The 20,311-nt window shown below is 57.2% G+C and overlaps 1 protein-coding gene across 5 annotated transcripts in view; it reads right to left on the bottom strand.

Moving 5' to 3' along the window:
* FGF1 (fibroblast growth factor 1) overlaps nucleotides 1-17,077 on the bottom strand; it is a 30,613-nt gene extending 13,536 nt beyond the window's left edge. For 2 of the 5 annotated variants that reach the window (XM_054842099.1, XM_054842102.1), the window contains exons 1-2: nucleotides 16,950-17,077; nucleotides 16,303-16,441 (exon numbers count right to left, since the gene is read on the bottom strand). The gene's annotated coding sequence lies outside the window, so the exon portion shown is untranslated. Of the gene's footprint in view, nucleotides 1-13,490; nucleotides 13,516-13,717; nucleotides 13,839-16,302; nucleotides 16,442-16,949 lie in introns of those variants that run through there. The other 3 variants (XM_054842101.1, XM_054842104.1, XM_054842100.1) reach the window with 3 other exon arrangements.
* Between the last annotated feature and the right edge of the window lie 3,234 nt (nucleotides 17,078-20,311).

The following is a 20,311-nucleotide window of genomic DNA, read 5'->3' as shown; positions in this document are numbered from 1 at the left end:
CACGAGGCCGCTGAGGCTGGGTTTGCCCATTTTACGCCATCCCAGCCCTGGTTTAGGTCCGGTCTCATCTTTCGGCACAGCAGAGGGGACGTGTGTGTGTCTCGGGGGCAGAAGCACGGGGGTGAGGACGTCCCTGCGCAGAGCCCGGCTGAGCCTGCCAAGAGCTGGACGTTTTGCTTCAAAACCAGGCGTGATTTCTGCGTGGCTTTGAGGATGGGACACCCCAGCGGCTTCTTTAGGCTGGGATGTCCAGTGCAACATCACACCAAACTGGTGGCATCCGTGGGGAGACAGGAAAACTAGGTGATGATCCGCTTTCTAATTATCTTCCAGCCTCTCCCACCTCCCCACCCACACTCTTTTGCAATCTGGTGATTAACTTAATTACAGTTCCAGCTCCAGGAGATGATCCAGCCCAAGAGCAGGAGCTTTGCCAGGAGGGTCTTGCCCCGTGTGTCCTGTCTGGGTTCAGACCAAGATCATGGACACGTACATGAGCAACGCTGGCCGCAGAAGCAAAGCCCGTTGCCTCATGTGGGGGATTTAAGCACCGACTCCCAGAGCAAGCCAGATGCGTGGGACCTGCTGTGTGGAAAAAACACACCGGACAGAGAATCGCAAAAGCTCAGTCTCTCCAGCGAAGGATGGGGCGGAAGATGTGTTGCACCCAGAGCGTCCAAGGGGACACCTTTGGGCTTTGCGGTGAGGGATGATGCAATTGCCCGATTGTCGGGGGGAGCCCGGGGTGGCGGCTGCTGCCCTGCCCGGCACCTGGCTGCTCCCTCCCTCCCAGGGCAGAGAAATCATCGTTATTTTAAAGAACCCTTCGGAGCGTTCAGTGGCGAGGCCGGTCTGTCCAGGGCAGGCGGATGCTTTTCACTGGAGCGGCAGCTCTTCCCCGGGGACCAGGGTCTGAGCAAGGACCGTGGCCCAGAGCCGTGGCCGTGGCCGCTGTGCCGGCGCTGGCCGGAGGTGACAGCCGGGAGCAGCCCAGGGCCCAGCTGCACCCGCCGTTCGCTCCCCCATCCCAGGGGATTCGCTGTGGGCACCTCTGGCACTGCTGCCCCACTAGCACTGCAACGGGCATCCTAATTACAAAAGGCAATTAGCGGAGTAATGCCGAGGGCTTCCCCTTCCCTCCAGGAGACGGGTGCGTGCTGCCTGCCTTTACAAGTGCCCTTTCCCCCTCGCAGGCTCATGCTGAGACCAACGCAAAGCTTCCTCCCTTCTCCCGTGCTTCACCGCAGTGCTGCCTCCCGGCGCCTTGCTCGTGTGGACCGAGACGTGCCGACACGTGGGAACAGCCGGGAGCAGCCACTAACATGTGCCATGAGTTACACAGTTCTCGTGGTCTCGTCTCTGGCACCCAAGGAGGATGGCTCTGGGCTGCTGGGGACGCAGGGAGGACGCGACGAGCGCAGGTACCTTGGTTTTGGGCATTTGCCACCGGGCAGCAGGTGTTTAATTGCAGGGTGGTGAGCACCTCTCCTCCGTGGGTCTGCGTGTGTTTTGCTTCCCAGGGGAAAAGTGTCTGGAGGGAGTGGAAACCACAAGGGATGCTGTAAAAACTAATTGCTTGTTGCAGGTTGAAATGTTTTTTGGCGACACAGGAAACTTTTCTGGGCAGGGGGCACTCGGCGTGCCCCAGCGTGGCGATGGGAGGCGTAAAGTGGCATCTCCCCCCTCGGCTCCTGCTCGGCAGCCCCCGGGCCGGAGGGTCCCTGCAGCAGGAACCTCATCCACACCCTGCTCAGGACCCGCTGCCTGGTTCCCGGCAGGCAGGGAAGTTGGGCTGGGTGACCACTTCACCCGGCTTGCAAACGTCACCGTCCTCCCCCGCCACCCGCCCCCGGTGTCCATGCAGGACACCGGGCAAAATGTCAGACCACAAAGCGGGAGCGCCCAGGCTGTCTGGGCTCACGCTGCAGGTGTGGCTGCCCCGCGCCCGCCGGCTCCTGCCCCGCGTGCCCACGGACGGATGGACGGACAGTCAGACGGCAGCGCCGGCCGCTGCTGCTCCTGGCCACAGGCAGGCTTCTCACAGCTTTTGTTTTCCTGCCCTGGTTACGGGTGCTTTTCTCCAGTTCTCCTCCCTTCTCTCTGCCTCTTGGAGCGTTTCGCTATGGGAGACGCGTGGCTGCTTGCGGCGAGGAGCTGCGCTGTTTGCAGGCCACCTCTGCCCGCTAAAACCAGCGGCTGACGCCACACGGCAGATTTAGCCCCAAAATTCCACTCTACGCAATGCTCTTACGCCAAGGGGCTGATGTGGTTCTCCCGTTGCGCCACGTCCCGTCCAAGCCCCCTGGTCCCACCCCCGGCCAAACCTCCGTGCAGGTGGCCCCGTTGCAGGGCCGTGCCTGGTCACTGCTCCTCTTGCTCACCCTCCGTCAGCCTCGAGCCCTCGCCAGTCTCTCAGCACTCAGACGGGTCCGAAATCTCAGTGCGCTGTTGCTAATAAGGCATGAGGCTCGAATTAGGAGCGAAAAGCAGGAATTTCCACGTGGTGTCAGACGCAACACTTCCTGCAGCTGGCCCGCTGAAGGTGGCCAAGCTCAATCAAGGGCTGGCTCAGGCTTCAAAACTGGGATTTGAGTTTGGGTTCAGACTTTATACCATGTCCTTCCCCAAAGAAGCAGAGGATGCTGGAACTGAGGGTTTCATCTCCAGGCCAAGTGAAACCCCACATCCCTCCTCGTGGTTAACCATCAGTAGACGTATCATCACTCAGAAATCAAACTTCCTCCAGCATAGTCTCAGTCTTGCTTGTTCCAAGGAAAATCACTTGGTTTCTGGGTTCACCATAAGCTCAGCAGTGATTTACTGTGCTGAAAATGTGCAGGGAGTTAATGATGTTCATTCTGAAACAGTTGTATAAGGACTATATAGCTTGTCTTGTTAAGTTCTAAGAAAAACTGGCTGGAAGAATTCTGTTCTTAATTCTACTGCTCCATATCTTATTTTAAATTTAGCATTTAGTAGCAATGGATGCTAATGCCTGGGTTTTTTTCTTTTCTCTGAGCTGCCTGAATAAATCGCTTGGGCTGTGTTTTCCTGTGCGCACTGTTGCTTAATAACTTAACAGTGCAACAAAAGATTGAGATAATAATTGCTATTACCAGGAAAAGCCTCCAATAAATAATAATTTTCTTATCTGCATGACTTTAGGGCTGGAGAAACCGCCTTACAGTGTGAAACTGCAGTGCATAAGAGCATGCAAGGAGAGTTTCAAATGGAAGATCAGTGCAAGGCAAGCTCAAAGCTGAACCTTGTTAAGTGCAGATGAGACAGTCAGCAAAAACCCCCAGAATAATTAGCCATGGGTAACTTGCCACTGGAGTAAACTAGTGAGAGCAGCTGTGCATCTCCACCTCTTGCTGTCTGTAGAGCCAGACAAGTCGCTGCTTTGACCTGTGAACCTGAGGCAGAAATTGGGGGGCTCTCAGTTGAAGGCAGTGGGTGGCTCTGGAGGCCCACGGACTCGGGGCTGTCCCTCTGTCATCCCCATTTCCAGCCCAGGAAGGAGCGTGAATCACCTGCCGGGACGTGCCAGACCTTGGTAGAAGATTCAGCCCTAATTCTGGTCCCTGCTGTCCCAGACAGGGGTATGCCGAGGCACCTGCGTCTGTGAAGAGGTGGGCACCAATTTGGTCCTTGCCGTGACATTGGTGAAGAAGGCAGCACGACCGCAGGCTGTGTGTCAGCAGGCAGGAGCAGGCAGCCGCTCCTGCACCGCTCCAAGGAAAACAGTGCCCTGCCTCGGACGCTGCCACGCGTTTCCATAACAGTACCCTCAGAGGCAAGGGGATTTTTTTTTTTTGAAGGCTCTTCTACCCTTTCTCATCTCCGTAAACAACAAACCACCATAAAAAGCACGTCGGAGGAGAGAAGTCTGCAATTTTAACTACTCGGTGAAGCTCAGCTGCTGTAGCAGAGCGCTTTGCAGAGTGGAGGTGACACCCACGCTGTTTATTTCCAGCTCCCGAGCGGGCGGTCTAGAGACACGGGGATGTTTGTCGTGCCCAGTGTTTCCACAGCTGGTTTAGGGGAAGGCTGTGGGGTCAGGCTGGCCCACAGGGATGCAGCTGAGGATGCTAGTGATGACAGGCGGCAGAAAGATGCCCCGGATTATCTAAGTGGAAAAAACCCCAAACTAAACCAAAAAACTCGGAGGCAAAAAAGGCAACCTGGCAGCTCCCATGGGATGCGAGCGTTGCCATCCCAGCGGCACCACGACAGTGCCGGGGCACGGGGGCTGTTCAGAGCCCCGCGATAACCAGAGTGCCAGGAGCAGGCTGCAGGGACACGGGTCTTGTGGGGACTTTGGATGCTGATGTTAATGTTTTACATGTTTATGGAGCGTCTCCATCCCAGTGCAATTCATGAGACGCTTGGCCTAGCTTGGACAAAGTTTTAAAAATTACATAAATGCACCCCAGTACATGCAGCTTTCCCCTTTGAAACCTGGCTGGTCTTAGGGCACAAACATCCCCTATTCCCAGCGCTACGTGGGCAGAAAAGGGCTGATCCAAACTGCGCTCGCACACAATAACATCCCCAAAACGTGTGATGCTGCCAGCTGCCCACCCCGGTCAGCAGGAGCCGGTCAGCGAGCCCCGAGGCAAAGCCCCAGCTGGGCAGCCCCTCTCAGCAGCCCCGGGCACGCAGCAGCAGCCTGGACAGGGGCGATGGATGCAGCCGGGCTCGGGCGATGGGACTGAACCACCCTGTGCCAGCTCCACGGTTTGGGGACAGGGATGCCGTGGCCACAACCCCAATGGGTTTTTATCTTTTCCTTCCTCAGGAGCCCACACGTTCAGCCCCTGCGCTGGGGTGCAGGGTCCCCAGGGAGTAACTGAGCATCCAACTGCCTGCACCTCTCGCTGGGGTTTGGGTGGCACCCACGCACGTGCACCCATGCATGTGCACCCACGCACGTGCACCCACAGAGGATCGCATCCGCACTGGGTTAGGTGTCAGCTGCAAAACCCCCGGTGACAGTTTAGGAGTTAGTAAACTCTTCCCATCGGGCGGAAGCTTTTTAGAACGCTCTGCAGCAAAGGGAGTATTAAGGAAGGGGAAGGGAGGGTGTTTCACTTGATGTGAAATACTTGTATTTTATGTCCAAGATTTGACCTGCAATTGAAACTCAAGTGTAAAGGGAGATGGAAATTCCAGTGGAAAATGTACCCAATTGAGTAGTATTCTTCTGTATTTCATAAACATGCCCTGTGAGGATGTGCAGCTGTTAGAGAATTAGCCAGTGACTTCTCTGGGGAAAAAAATAATCGGAGTGGGTGAAAGGCAGGGCAGCTTTGGGGAGCTGCCAGGCTACGGGAACGGCCCTGCGCAAGGTCTGCGGGGGGGTTGGAAACGCGTGGAGGGGGGCAGGGTGGTCCATCTTCTGCTTGGATGTGCAGGGATGCAGAAGGTCACCTGTGCGCACGGCCGCGTGTCTGTGACCTTCCCACGCAGCGTGTGGCAGGGGAGGCGTGCAGAAAGCAGCCAGGTCGTCCAGCACGGAGCTCCAGTGATCGGCATAATTTTCAGGGGGCCGTACGGCATGCAGAGTGTCTCTGGTATGAGTGCACAGCTTGGCTCTGGAGTTCCTCTGCTGCTGCACAGGCTGGGTTTGTCACGGTAAAGATCTCCCCCTCCTGTCCGCCCGGGCAGCGCTTGGGATGAGAGTGAAATAACTGGCTCAGGGCTCCCGCTCTGGTTCTCTGTGACCCAAACACAGACCGGACAGGCGCAGCGTGCGATTCGGGGGCCGCCCTGGGCAAGTGAGGGTGACCGTGCCCCAAAGGTTGGCTTAGGGGCTGGGCAAGCTCCCTGCCTGCCTGCAGACCCTGGGCTGGGGATTCTGGGTGGGAGCTGCACCCGTAAGGGTGACCGTGCACCTTGTGTGGGCCGTGGCGGGGGCTGGCTCCACCTTGGGGGGGTCGGTGCCCCTCGCAGGGCCCTGGCGGGGTACAGGAGCACTGTCTGGCAGTGCCAGGGGGAGATTGTGCTCGGCCCTGCCACCCTGTCTGTGCAGAGGGGACACAGGGGTGGAGGAGGAAGAGGAGGTGTGAGCTTGACGAGGAAGGGCATGGGCAGTGCTGGGCACCAGGAGCTTGTCCCTGAGCAGTGCTGGGGATGCCTGAGGACATCTCTGGAGGAGAAGCCGCCCAGCCATGGGCTGTGGTGGTGGCTTGCAAAGGGCAGTGGTGAGAGCTGCTCTAGGAGGCACCGACGGCGAGCTCAGACTGTCTGCAGAAATAAGGTCCCTGCACAGGCGAGTGCTGGCAGGGCTCATCTGGAGGTGGGACAGGAGGATTTACTAACTCCAGAGACGTGGGGAAAAAAGATCTGAGGTCAAGGCTGATGCCCGGACTTCGACTCTTGAAGCGCAGATCTAAAGAGCCAGGAGTAAGGACAGACTTTGTGAGCACAAGCAAGTCATGAGTCATTTATGAACTGTGTGTCTAGACCGTTGTGGGTAAAGTGCAAAACTTTGGGAGGATGACTCGGACAGGACAACGCCACTCCAGAAATGAGTCTGAAGGGGACAAAAGGGTTTTGGATGTCACCCTATGTGTCGGTGGCACGGGGCCAGGGCTGGGGCTGGTACCCTGGGCACAGCAGCCAGCCTGGCTCCTGCACCCTGCAAAACGCTTCATGCAGAAAGCCCTTTTCTGCCTTTTTTTCTAATCTTTGTTCTCAGGGTTAGCTGTCAGGCTCAGATGCCTCGGACTTGGACATGCTGCCTATGAGATGTCTGCTCGGTCCATCCCCAGGCAGCCTGCTCGCTCCATGGGCTTTCCCTGGGCAAGGGAGCGGGTTTGGGATGCAGGGGCAGCAGGCACCCCAGTAAGGGGGAACGCACCCTAGTAAGGGGGTACGCAGGCAGCAGGCACCCCAGGAGGGGGCTCTGCAGCTGCAGGGGGGCTGTGCGAGGGAGCAGGTCGGAGCAGCTTTGCGTGATTTTTCCAGCCGAGCGTTACGCAGCATTTGGTAATTGCTCAGTGACAGTAATTAGTGCCCTGTGCTTTACAGCCCGGTACCCGGTAGGGGACGGTGGAGCCGTGGCCCCGCGGCCACCGGGAGCTCCAGGCTCTCTCGCCCTGTGTGATGGATCTCCTTCTCTGCTCCTCAGGTTTCCAACTTTCTGGATAGCTGCCTTTTTCACATCAGTAAATGACCCTGCGTGCAGCGTTATTTTGGTCACCGGATCACTTTAATCGCTGTTTTCCCTCTCTGCTTCCCTCTCATTTTTATCTTTCTTTCCCCGCTGGCACCACTCTGGAGGATGCAGTGTTCCGGCGTGATTTCATTCCTCTTAAAGTGCCTCTGTCTCATCCTGGGAAGGGTCAGACCTGGGAGTTTGGGAAAGCACAAACAGGAGGGGAAAGGGGGCTTTTCTGAATTCACTTTTGAGTAGGTTAAGACCCCGAAGAGTGGGGTTTGTTACCTTATTAAAACAAAGGTTAGGCTTTAAGCTGGACCACGGATGCATGTTAAGATGCTGTGCTGGGGTTAATAGAATAATATTTAGGACTGGCTGTGTATTAGCTATTCTTCAAAGCAATTTATAAATATTAGCCATGGCGCTCTTTGAGGGCCTGTGTTAGCCTTTATCCATCATGTTTAGCAGCTGGGAAAGATGAAGCTTTTTTGTTATGCTGTTTTACTTTGAGTGTGAGCAAGCTTTTAGAAAGAAAAGAAGGGCTTGCAGCGGCCAGAGTTTTGTTACCTTGTGATGCTGGGTACCCTGCAGAGCTGCCTCTGCCTCCTCCCCTGGTTTAAATCCTTTGCTGCCTCCCACCCAGGCACGAAGCGCGAGTCCCCGTCCCTCGGGAGGGCAGTGCCACCCCGCCGTGTCAAACACCTTACGGCACTTAGAGTATGTAAAATCTGCAAGTCACTGATTGCTTCTGCAACTGCTCTGCAAGGACCCAGCATCTGCTTTTGTTCTCCAACAGCATTAAAACAACAGACACTGGTGTTGGAAACAAGGCAAAAAATAGTAACTGCCATTACTGAGAAATACTGAGTCAGGCATCTTTCTTCTTTAACGAATGGGGAGAGCGAGGGAGGATTACTGCATTCACGAGGGCCACGCAACGTGCCAGGGCAGAGATACCCTGACAAAGCAGTAGTCCCTCTCGCTGAACTGGTTTTCAACAAATTCTTCTGCAAAGGCATTTCTATTGTGAACCATTTGAAAGACAAACCCAGCCAGGCCTCCAGCCCAAACGATAATCTCTTACAGTTCTGCAGTGGCAGAAAATGTATGACAGGATTTCTATAAACGCCCCCCCCATCACCAGTCATTGCCCACCGTGTTCAAGGGGCGATGCAGCGGTGCCCAGGGCCAGCCGTGCCAGAGCAGCCTGCGAGGGTCAGGACAGGCTTCACCGGGCACCTCCCTGGAATATGTATTCTCTTTTGGGGAATGTTTACTGAGAGGGTTTGTAGGATACCATGCAAGTGCTAACGTGTGTCTCGAGGCCCTGGCTGCGGTCTCTCTCAGCTGCACGGGTGAATATCCCCCAGCATGTGTCGCTTTTCAGCGTGTTTCTGGTGGTTCATCTGAAAACGTTCAGGTCTGGGGCTGTCTGGCAGAAAAGCCCCGAACCTCCACCCTGCAGCTCTGCCCGTGCTCGGGGCCATGCCCGCTGCCCCTCACCGCTGGCTTTCTGCTGGCACCCCGCTTGGGAAAGGTGGAGAATGTGTCCCTTGGGACTACTCCGATTGCAAATTCCTGGTGGCCGGGACTCTCCCTGCGGGCTGCGCCTGCGCTGGGGCAGGCTGTGCTTGGAGGGATCCCGGTGATGGGCAGGCTTTGCCTTCGGGGAATTTATCTGTAGCTGGTGATAGGTTTGGTTGTTAATGCTCATCTTTCCCCGCTGTTTCTTGCAACCTCTTATTTCTGAACCCCAATTTAGAGATGGGTACATCCAGCTCCTCTAAACTCCTGTGATTCTGGGGGTGTTGGAATTAAGGATCAAAGCGGGTTGTTTAAGGCAATGGGTGAATGCACGTGGCATCCCTGCACCTGGCATTCCTGCGGCTCTGGAGAGGAAGGTGCTGCTCCTGCAGCTGAGAAGCTAGATGAAGGCAGACCCAGCTGTATTTTCAGAGGTCACTGTGCAATTACCCCAAACTGGTGTTTAAACAATACAGGGTGAGGCTGACACCCCCACTCTGATGGGAGTTGCCCCAGGATCTCCAGGGCTGCCAGGGGTCAGGGCATCGCCAGCCACCTTCCCTGCGCCGTCCTGCAGCTCTTCCCCGCTCCCACAGCCTCTCGTGATAGATTGCACACTGAAACGGCGCCAGGCTCCGCGAGGCAGCAGCTCTCGTTTGATAATCTTATTTCCTGCTAAGCAGAAGCCAAAAGCTAATCGGAGTTTCTGTAATATGCGTGTGCTCCCATGCATTTATTTCCGCAGCCCCCTCACCCGCCAGCCAGCAGCCCTGCAGCAGCGTGCAGGGATATGGCTGCAACCAGCCGTGCCCTGCACCCTGCACCCTGCACCCTGCACCCTGCACCCTGCACCGCTCCTCTGTGCCGTGCTCCTGCTGACGGAGCTGCTTGTGCTCTGCTGCTCCCAGGGGGGTGACAACCGTCCCCTTCCCAGACACAAGTCCGGGGCTCTGCCATCCCCGGCACCCCGAGCGCAGCAGAGGTTTGCAATGGCAGTGGGTGGCGTTTGCTGCTGCTGCTGCTGCTGCTGCAGGTGACACGAGGCATTTGGGAATTGGCAAGTCCAAGGAGTGTTTGAGGGTCAGAAGCTCAAGAAATTTGGGCTTAGGAAAGGCTATCTGAATTGTACCAGTGTGCGTGAGTCCACTGTTCTGTTAAGGTGGGGAAAAAAAAAGCGCATGGTTTATCTGTCTCTTTTAAAGGAGTGCTTGCAGTTCATTTTGAAGCTGTGGGTGATGGAGAAAGTGCCTCTTCACCCCTCCTCCTCCACCTAAATCATCATCAGACATTTATTAGGAGGGCTGGGAGTGATGGGCAGGGGCTGTTGCCGTGCGGAACCTGCATCCCCAGTGCACGCGGATCCCCAGCTGGCCCCAAGGGGGTCTCTCCCATGTAACTGAGCACGCTGCCAGATGGCAGCCACAGCCTGGCAGCAGTCTTGGCTGGAGCCTGTGGGGCATGGGACACGGGACACGGGACATGGGACGTTACAGCTGCCCCCCAGGATGCGCGCACCACCGGTCACCCTCCTCAGGCACACGCCAGTCTTCGAAGCCTTTGCCAAGCGCCTGAAAACGGATGGGCTCTGGCAAATTGAGGCAAATATTTGCAGACAAAAAAAGACTCAAGGGGAAGAGCCAGGACTGACCAGTGCCGACAAAGTGAGTAAGAAATAACCCCCCCGTCCCCATGGGTGTGCAGAGCCGAGGGGAGGGTGGTGCAGCGCAGGTGAGGGGGTTTACTGCACGGGATGCTGAGGGGGTGTGCGGCTGCCACGGCACCCTCCCGAGCAGCACCCGCAGCAAACCTTGTCCTGAGGGTGGTCGTGGGTGCCCCGAGTAGACACGGCACTGCAAAGGCAGAGCCTCCCGCCGCCAGCCTGGGATCCACAGGCAGCACGAGATCCAGACTGACTCAATCACCAGCTAGCAATTATTACACCATTAAAATAAAAATCACTGATTGCTTCCTCATTGAAAAGTTACAACTTTCTTTCTCTAATTGGTACCCTAAAGCTAGGCTTATTTCCTGTTGAAATGTGTGTGCTTGCGGTTCAGGATTGCAATGTCTCCTAAAAATCCTTCTTCGTGCCTCCTCCCCCAGACTGTGGCTCACGCAAACGTGGGCTGGCTGAGCAATGGATGGAAGCATTTGTGGTTTGGTTGGGTTCCTGAGCTAATTAAGGACCACATCCAGCACCTAGGAGCTGGTGAAAACTGCGCCCAGCTGAAAGGAGGCTGATTTCTGCAGGGAAGGGGCAGTCGCGCTTCCAAAAGGACCCCAGGAATTTTCCCTGCAAGAGGTAGCTGCAGCCCCGGTGGGGAGGAAAAGCTGGGAGTGCAGAGAAGTGGGAAAGGTCCTTTCTCAGTGCTGAGTTCTGTTGTTTTTTTTTAATTTTTGACTTGGTGTCAAAAAAAGAAAACAAATGTTTATGAAGGTGCCTGAAATTCTGGTTTTGGTCTTGTCTATGAGTGCATCATTGGAAGCACACTGAAATAAGAGGAGAGAGACTGAAATAAAACCGCCGCAGCTATTATCCTTACGGGCCTTGTGACTTAGCCCTAACTCCTCATTACAGCTATGCTCTGAGCTGCTAACTGCTATCTAAGCCAAACCAAAGATGCCGAATATAAAGACAAATTGCTGCAAGCTCTAATTGCCCCAGCTGGGTGGGCGCAGGTGCTGTGCACGGCCGAGCCCCCACTGCTCCCCGGGGCCACCCGTCCCTGCCGCTCCCCTTCCACCTCCCTCAGCGTCTTGGCTTGTTCGTGCCCTTTAGCCAAGGGGAAACCCCTGACAAAGCAGACACGGGGACGGAACAGCTCCCCATCAACCCTGTGCTGGAGGACAGGGGTCCTGGGCACCGCAGGGCTTCGGCTTGAGGAGCAGCAGGCAGGAGCCAAGCCTTGCAGCTGACGGGGAATAAAATGGAAGGAGCTGTAGCCAGCTGCATGATGAGCTGCCGTGGTTGGGAGGAAGATCAAGGTCTCAGGAGTGGGAGGAAGGCCAAAGTCATTTGGGGAGCTGGGGAGGGAAAGTCTATCCCCTGGGCTGGGGTGGAGCTGGGAAGGAAAGTTTATCCAAAGGGCTTGCAAAGCTCTGGGTCTGGCTGGAGACCTTGGTGGACCCAAAGTCTCTCTAATCCAAAGTGCGTGTTCCTGCACATCCTGAGTGCTCGGAGCGGCCGCTGCAGCGGCTGGAGGAAGTGGGGCTGGCCCGGTGTTGCAGGGAGAACAATTGGTCATTGTGCTGCCTTATCGCCACCGAGCCCAGTCCTGCCCTTAGGAACCGATTAAACTTTAGACCCCTGTTTGTGCAGATCTTCCCGTACGTCTCACGCACTCTCCAAGCGATTGCCGCAAGGGTTGAGAGGTGCCTGGGCTCCCTGTTGCCATCGTTAGCAGCCCATCTCCCAGCCGGTGCGTTGGGTCTGGGAGCCAGTGGGGACAGGAGCGATGCTGGCATGCTAGTGTGCAGGAGCTGGGAGCAAACCCAGGAGCAGGGCACTGGCAAGGTGATGCTGTCACCGTGACAGCCGCAGCAGCCGTCCAGAGAGCTGCTAACGGGGCTGGCAGGGTGCGCTGGGGCACTGGTGCCTCCGAGCGATGGGCAGGGCTGGGGGCAGCAGCTCATGCATGAGACCCCCGAGGCACCTTCGGACTTGCCACCCACATGGCAGCAGCACCCTGGGCCCTGTGGGTTGCACCCAGTGCTCGGCTTCCGAAGCCCCTGGGCGAGGCAAGGGGCGCGTGCCTGACACAGGGTGCTGAGCCGGCTCGGGGTGCATCTGTGCAAACAGCGCAGGCACGGAGCGGGGTGTCACGGGGTGTCCAGCCAGGAAACCGAGCAAGTCGTACAAAAGGAATTTGTCCCACTTCGCTTCCATCTTGCCTGGTTCAATCACTGCTCTTCCTCATTTTCTTCTTACCTCCCCAAACAGCATTTTCCAGCCTGATCCTGACCCCTCCCTGCTGCCTTGGATGGCCCCAGCTGAAACCACCCATCCCAAATGCTGCTGGGACCTGGAACGACCCGGGGAGCCATGGCTCCAGAGCTGGAGGAGGCGGCGATGCTCAGCGGTTACCCCTTTGGGCAGCAAAAGGTCAGAGGGAGCAGAGGTTGGCTACGCACAATTACTTCTAGTAAGACCTGAACTTACGAAATCTTACGCAAGTCAAAAAATATTTCTCAGTATGACTTGGGTGTCTGGCTAGAGTAGGCCCAAGGACTTTTTTTTTTAAGGAAACTTTTTAGTTTTGCATCAAAAATGAACAATTTTATAGTGCTGTGTCACTTCAACAAACTTCCTATTTGTTTGGGGTTTTTTTAATGGTCCAAATACTGTGTTTTGCAATTTAAAATGTTTTCTATGTTCCAATTCAAATTCTGATCTGGGCTTCTGCCCAAAGCTTTAGGTTAATTTGCAGTAATTTTGAGATTGCAATTTGAAATGATACTCCCGTTTTTTGAACCCTGCCTCTCTCCCGGGGGCAGCGGTCTGCAGCCACTTGCAGGATTTGGGGTTTTTGGCCAAGTCAGGTGGGGAGCAGCTCCCCCGAAATCCTAAATCTGTCCCTGGAGAGGGAACCTGCCCCCTCTCCCCCCGCCTCTGCCCGCCCGAAACCCCTCTCTGGCCCCTCGCTCCGGCCCCCGCGGGTGTACGAGCACGCTGTGGGGATCCGTGGGGCTCGCCGAGCACGCGTGGGCAGCCCGGCCGGCTCAGCCCCGCCGCCGCTCGCATCGCCCCGGGCTGCGCGGCCCCCCCCCCCCCCCGCCTCCCCGCAGCGGCCCCGGCACCTACCGCCGGCTCCGCGGTCCTGCCGGTCCTCCCGGTGTCGAGCGAGGGGAGAGAAGGGATAAAATAAATTAAAAAAAAAAAAAAAAAAAAAGAGATGAAGATGACAAGCTGCCTCTCGGCGGCCGGAGCGGCGGCAGGAGGATGCCGGGGGGGGGAAGGGGGCGGCGATGCTCGATCGCATCCACCCCCCCGCCGCGCCGCTCAGCCGCGAAGGGAGCGGGGCCGGTCACCTGCTGCGGGCGGGCGGCTGCCGGCTGCTTCTGGGCAGCTGCCTGTGCTGCCTGCACTGCCTGCGCTGCCTGCGCTGCCTGGACCACTGGGTCAACCCAGCGGGCGGGGGCTGGTGTTGAGCCTCCCATTGCCAAGGAAACAGCGGCGCAGCAGGATCAGAGGAACAAAACCAACAAAAAGCAGTATTCCTTTTACTCTCTTTTCTCATTCCCATCCCTGCGGTCCTTGCTGGTTTGGGCAAGCACTGCGTATTTCAGTGCCCTCCCCAGGAAGGCAATAAAGCCCCTTGCCCAAACCAGGTCCCCGGCAGCGGGGTCGGGGGTCTCTGCCCTCCCTTGGGGCAGCCGGAGAGAAGGGGCTCGGGCCGGCGGCTGTCGCAGGGCTGCACCGGGCACGTCTGCGTTAACACTGGCGCCGTGCTTGGGGCTGGCGAGAGCTTGGCCTTAAAAGCCGAAGCGCTCTCGAGAGCGCTGTCAGCCTGATAAAATGCGGCTCCATCTCCCCAAGGACGAGGCGCCTCACGGGAGCTCGTGCCTGGTGCCGATGGCGACTCTGCAGCAGGGCTCTGCGCCGGGGAGCCAGCGGCAGGCTCATGGGGTGCAGCGGTGAGCTCATGGGGTGCAGCAGTGGGCTTGCAAGGTGTAGGCTATGCGGCATGCAGAGGCCCCGGGTTGCTGCGTGTTAGCTGGCTGCAGTATTAAAGCAGCGAACGGGATGACTTCACAGCTTGGCCTGCCTCCACGAGTGCTTTGATGTGGTGTTTAAGCTGTGTTATCTAAGGCTCGCTTAGAATAGGCTTTTAGGCCTGGCTCACATGGAGCCTGTATATCTGGACGGGCAGTCCGGACTGAAAGAATACTGAGCCCAGATGTTTTGATAAAAACATATTCTAGTTGACTGCAGTTACCAGCAGCTAGTGGGGACGGCTCCCAATGCATCCAACAGCACAGGGGGATGCTGGGCCTTCCTAGCACGTCAATATTCCTTTTTCCTTTTTAGTTTGAACAACCCCACACAAGATTTTCTCCTGCCATTTCAGCCACATGTTGAAAATAGAAAAAATAAGAAAGATATATCCAAACATTTCTCGATCTCACAAAAGAGCGACCCTGGCTTTGGCTTGAGCTTTCCTGGATGAAAGGCATGGGGGTTGCTAGGATATAAGGAATATTATTAAACACCGGTCCATCTTCTCACATGAAGGAACACCCCCCTTGTTTTGGAGCTGCAGGGAGTCTGCGCCCCCTCCCCACGCCCCCAGCCCTCCCCACCACTCGCCTGACTCCTTACACCCCTGTTGCGGTCGGAATTGGCAGCTCTGACGCCGTGTGGGGCATGGGACGCCACTGACGTCATCCTGCCAAATTTAGTGTCGTGTCCTTTCTGCCCGTCCTGAAGGCAGCCGTCCCCGGGACGGAGCCAACAGTCGGCAGCGCCGCACAAACGCAGAGCAAGCACTCGCTTCAGCAGCAGGCTCCTGCGCTGGTCACTGGAGAGACGAGCAGAAAGTCTCTGCGCTGAGAAGCGCCTTGGCCACAGCCCAGATGCCGATGGTGCCACAGTGGTCCCAGGTCCCTGCTGCCATGCTGGTCTGCACCGAGAGCTGGCAGGGATGGGGGTCACCGCCTTCGCAGCCAGCTCTGCCTCCTCCTGCCCTCCCAGCTCAGCCCTGCCTGGGCTCCCGTTGCAGCCGACGCTCGTGTTATTTCCCAGGCTCTTGAGATGGCTTTTGATGGCTGGCTCCTGCTCCTGCCTGAGGTGAGGAACCTCCTCACCTTGCTGCCTCCAACGTCCACTGGCCTCCTCGGCTGCGGGTCCCATAAATAATATATACCTCTTGGGGTCGTTTGGAAGCACAGTGAATAATAAACCATAAAGCCACTTTCTGCCGGAGGAAGCAGTAGGTGCTTCTGCCTGCCTGGCACCCAGCCGTATGCAGGCAGCGCCTGCGCAGGCAGCTGAGCCCCAGCACACGCTGCCCCAACTTTCTGCAAGTCTGGTTTAAAATGAGACCCACGAGATCCCCCAGGTCCCAGGCTTTGGTTTCATCCCTCTCCTTGGAGCTGTACTGCTGGAGCGGCTCAGAAAATGCTGCTCAGCCCAGTATAGGCTGGGAACAGCACTGAAGTGGAAAGTCCCCCCCTGCCTCCCTGCCAGCTCCCTGCCTCTGAGCCTGGAGAGAGGAAAAGGAAACCCCAGTTGTTCCCCCAGCGACACACACCCGGCCAAGCCTGCAAACTTGGCCAGGGCATTCAGGAACCAGGAACGCACGGTGCAGACCAACTGGGAAGGGGTAGTAAAGCTCCTGCAAGGCTGCGGCTCTGCCAGGATGCCATGACCGGGGGGGCACTGGGGGATGCTGCAGGAGACGCTCACCTGCCAGGTTGGGGTGCATGGGGCCGGGCGGTGGTGGCAGCAGCGTGGACAGCAGCACCGTGGGGGCACCTGGGAGGCAATGCCACCAACCTGCCCCCGTGCAGGCAGGAGCTGCCTGGGGTCACCCTGCCCCTCGCCCCGCTCCCCGGGGGCCAGGCAGCTCCTGGAACGACACACACCCACACCCGCACGCCCTCGCACAACTCACCGGTGGCTCCAGAGGAAGGCAGCGTCCCTCAGATGGGCGCAGGCATCGGGGCTGTGCCAGATCCCAGGCAAAAGCTGGCATCGGCCGGTGGGCACAGGGGACCGAAGTGGCACCGTGGCTGGCAGTGCAGGCTGCTGCTCTGCACCCACATAGGACAAGGAAGTATGGATAATCCTTTGCCTTGCTATTTTTTTCCTCTCATGTGATCTTGTTTTTGGACTACTATTTTGGGGCTGGACTCCAGCCCAGGTGAAAGACAAGGATTTAATCCAGCCTGCCTCCCCCATTGCCTGGAGGGCCTCCCAGGACCTCTGCCTGCCTGGAGGAAGGGGTTAAACCCTGCTGCCAGCTCGGGTCGGGTGTTCTTCCCAGCCTTTTCCCTCTCTAGCTGCAAAGCCATTTCTGTCCACAGACTGGGACTGCTTCTGTGCAGGCAGGGGATGACGGCAAACAGGCTGCCCCTCCGCTCCATTCCGTGGGCACCCACCACCCCGTGTCCCCCAGGGCTCTTGCTGGGACTCAGCACAGCTGCAGAGCTGAAGTCTCCCCAGCACCATTTGCCCTCTTTCTGGCCATTTCCCCCCCCCCCCCCGAAACAGCCTGTCAGGAAGCTGATGGGAGATAAATACATAAAAAAAACCACTCACAGCTAGCAGCAGCCTTGACATGAACTGATGGGAGGCCTGACCCCACAAACTGCTCATCGTCCTCCTTGCGCCGGTCGCGTGCGTCCCACCAGCGTGGAGGAGATGGGCATGCGTGGACCTGGGGGAGGTGGGAGGCTGCTGGGGGAGGCCAGACCCGGCGCTGCAGTGTTCACGCGTCCTGCCCATCCCTGCCCTGGGGCCTCCTCTGGGGACCCGTCCTTGGGAACACCCTGGTGCCTCCAGCCCCACACGCTCAGCACTGGCAGGGCTGACTATTTTTGTCCTGCTTATGTCTTTCAGCCCTCTGAATGAAAGTTGAAGGGTGCCAGTGGGGCGCTGGGGAAGGGCAGCCTGGTGCTGCCCGCTTGGTGGGTGGCAAGAGTTACCCCCTGCGTGGGCAGGAGTGGGGCAGAAAATGAATGACTGGGATGCGACACCGCGTCTCGCCTGTCCCCGCGTGCACATGTTGAATGTGGACGCATCTGTGCCCTTTCATGGTGGGTGGCGGGAGGATTGGGTGCTGTCACGGCATATTTGGTTGCCTAAATTGGGTCTTTGCATGAATAAAACTTGTTAGAGGTTCCTGTGCTGAAGGCTAAAGGTGCCCATGTGACGGGACTGATCCTGCTGGGGACTTTCTGCTCTGTGTAGCCGGTCCTGGGCAGGGACGGGGGTGAAGCGGTTTTGCAGCTGGGAAAATGTGTGTGGACGGGCACACCTTTGCCCAGACACGTGGAGTCTCAGAGAAACCTGAATTTCCCTCTCCCTAGGAAGTCTCCCCAGTTCAGCTATGGAAGAAGCCCATTTCGGCAGCCGGCAGCACGTGAAGGATGGGACCCATGATGTGAAACTTTAATCAGGGGTAGGTATGATTTGGTTTTCAGAGAAATGAGTTATTCTAGATGTACGCTAGGAAAGTGAAAAATTCAGGTCCAAGAATTAGGGACCACTCCCTTTTTGAATCTATTTCACAATCTTTAGGTAACATGTAAAATTGTTGGGGTTTGTTTTTTTTTTTCCTGCTTCACATTAACCAGTTTTATACAAAATAAGGAATTCTCTCTGACACCTATGAAATGCTCTGTTCTCTTTTGGGGTGGGGGACAGGACTTACCATCATTCTTACTGTCCGAACCCCACCAGGGTAAGCGCATTCCTCGTGCTCTGCCTGCCAGCCAGCGTTCGTGGCAGCGGTACGGAACCAGACGCTCCCACGAAGCCGCTTGGCCCCTTCGGCACAACGGCCGTGCGTGGGCGCGGGGGGACGATGGCTCAGCCCTGGCAGGGGGCAGAAAGGGAAAGGCAGAGGGAGGTGCCGGGCACGGACCAGCTGCGGGGGGGGGACGGGGGGACCGGGACGGGGGGCGCGGGAGGCACCGGGGCCGCCAGGGGGCGCCGCGGGGCTGCGGCGGCGGGCAGCGCGCGGGGCGCAGCTGGGCACAGCTGGATGCAGAGGGGGAGCGCAGGCAGGGGTGGGCACCGCTGCCGCTGGGGGATGCGGCGCAGCTGGGACACGAGCGGGAGCGGGCAAGGGGGGGGGTATGGCACTGAAGAGGGGGGAGCGGGCACCGCCGGGGGGGGCGGGGGGCACAGCTGGGGCCAGGGCACAGCTGGAGTGGCTGTGGCACAGCTGGCAGCCGCGGGGCATCTGGGGCCCATGCAGGTGATGGTGCTCGAGGCTGCAGCATGCACAGCTGGAGCACATCTGGGTGGCAGGAGAGCTGGCGGCTACGGCGCAGGCATGGCTGGCACCGTGCACATCTGGCAGCACACCCACCTCCAGGGGCACAGGGCCCAGGTTACCTCCGCTGGCTCCCGAAAGCCGCTGCAGCTGCTCCTGGCTTGGGTTTACTTCAGCCGTGACCCGCAGGTGGTGTCAGGCCTCTGCTCTGTCAGGTTGTGGCTGAGGTAATTAGGAAGGAATTGAAGATAGGCAGGAAGACTGTTTCTCATTAAGATCATCTCATTCACCCTGATTTCTGTCAAAACCAGTCATCCTCCCAACCAGACACGCAGTAGAGTAATTTTGTTTGTCTTCTCTGTGGTCTCGCACATTGCTCTCAGTCCTGGCTCATTCGCCAGGATCCCTTTGGTCTTTTCCAGTCACTGTTTCCCAGGAGGGAGCACCCCCTCCTGAAGAATGACCCCCATCCTTTGTTTCTTAACGGATGACCTTATATATTGAAACGAATGCTGTTTACTTGCGCCCAGCACTAGTTTAGAGTCAAGAGCTGATTCCCAAAGGACTCTCCTGGATACACTAACCAAATGAGGAATCTTCTCCTGTAATTACATTTCTGAGACAGCAGACATTTTCTGATTCATTTAATATGTGCCATGTTGCATTTGTTACAAATCAGATATGTAACAGAAGCCCTATTACCTTAAAAGTACTACTGTTATCAAGTACTGACTTAATTACAGTTTTATCTAAAAATAGATCAAGTTAGCTTGACAGAATCCATTTTTCCTACTCCCCTGCTGCCCAGCCTTGTTTCCTCCCTTCAGTTCCTGCTCCATCAAGCCCCGTATCAATCTGCTGCCACAGCCTTTTCCCGAGAGCAGCACCGGGCTGGCAGGCCATCGTTGCCGAGAGCCCACCGGCACACTTGCTTTTCACTCATCCCAGTATTTCAAAACTTACCAAACATTAACACAAAGAGCCCGGGAGGCTCCTCGGGGCCCAAGTTACCCGGCTCTGGCTGCGTTTCACCTTGGTAATTCCTACGGGCAGGGAAGCGGTGCATCACCCACTGCTTCCTACATCTGCCCTTTGCCATAGCTGCTTTTGTTTACAAAACCCACCCAAAGAAAGGCCCGTAGCCGATATCTGCTCATTATCATCACTTTCCTTTTTCCTCTGATTGTTATGTGGTTTCCATAGCTTTCATAGCTGCCTCCACTGCCCTGGAAGCCAAGCCAAGGCAGCTTTCTTCCCGCTTGGGAAACTGCTTTGTTAGCCCGAGCTGTGGCCATCACCTGCAGCGGCGGCTCTGAAAGAAAGGTGGCAAAGTGCCGCCTATGTACGGCCCCGTCAGAGCATGCATCGCTAGAGCTGTCCCGCCTGGTCCCTGTGCCATGTCTGTGCTGGGCAAGGCAGGGGGTCACGGTGCGAGTCCCACGGCTCCTGGGCTGGAGGGAAACACCGCGCCTGGGAAGAGCTGCCTTCTTCGGATGCATCCTGTGCAATTTCCCACTGCTGCCAGTGTCTCCACCTGAACCCATTCTGCTCTGGGAAAGGCTCGCCACGCAGCAGCCTCTTCCAGAGGTGCCCGAGGACCTTACCAGGGGAGCACTATGGGCTGTGCACCATGGGCTTCTCCCCAGAGCACCCCCGGCACTCAGCCCAGCCCCACGGGCTG

Source organism: Grus americana, chromosome 14 (assembly GCF_028858705.1).
Source record: "Grus americana isolate bGruAme1 chromosome 14, bGruAme1.mat, whole genome shotgun sequence".
In the NCBI taxonomy this organism is placed as follows: Eukaryota; Metazoa; Chordata; class Aves; order Gruiformes; family Gruidae; genus Grus; species Grus americana.
Note: the sequence above shows the minus strand (reverse complement) of the source record. Positions and strands in the feature narration are given on the sequence as shown.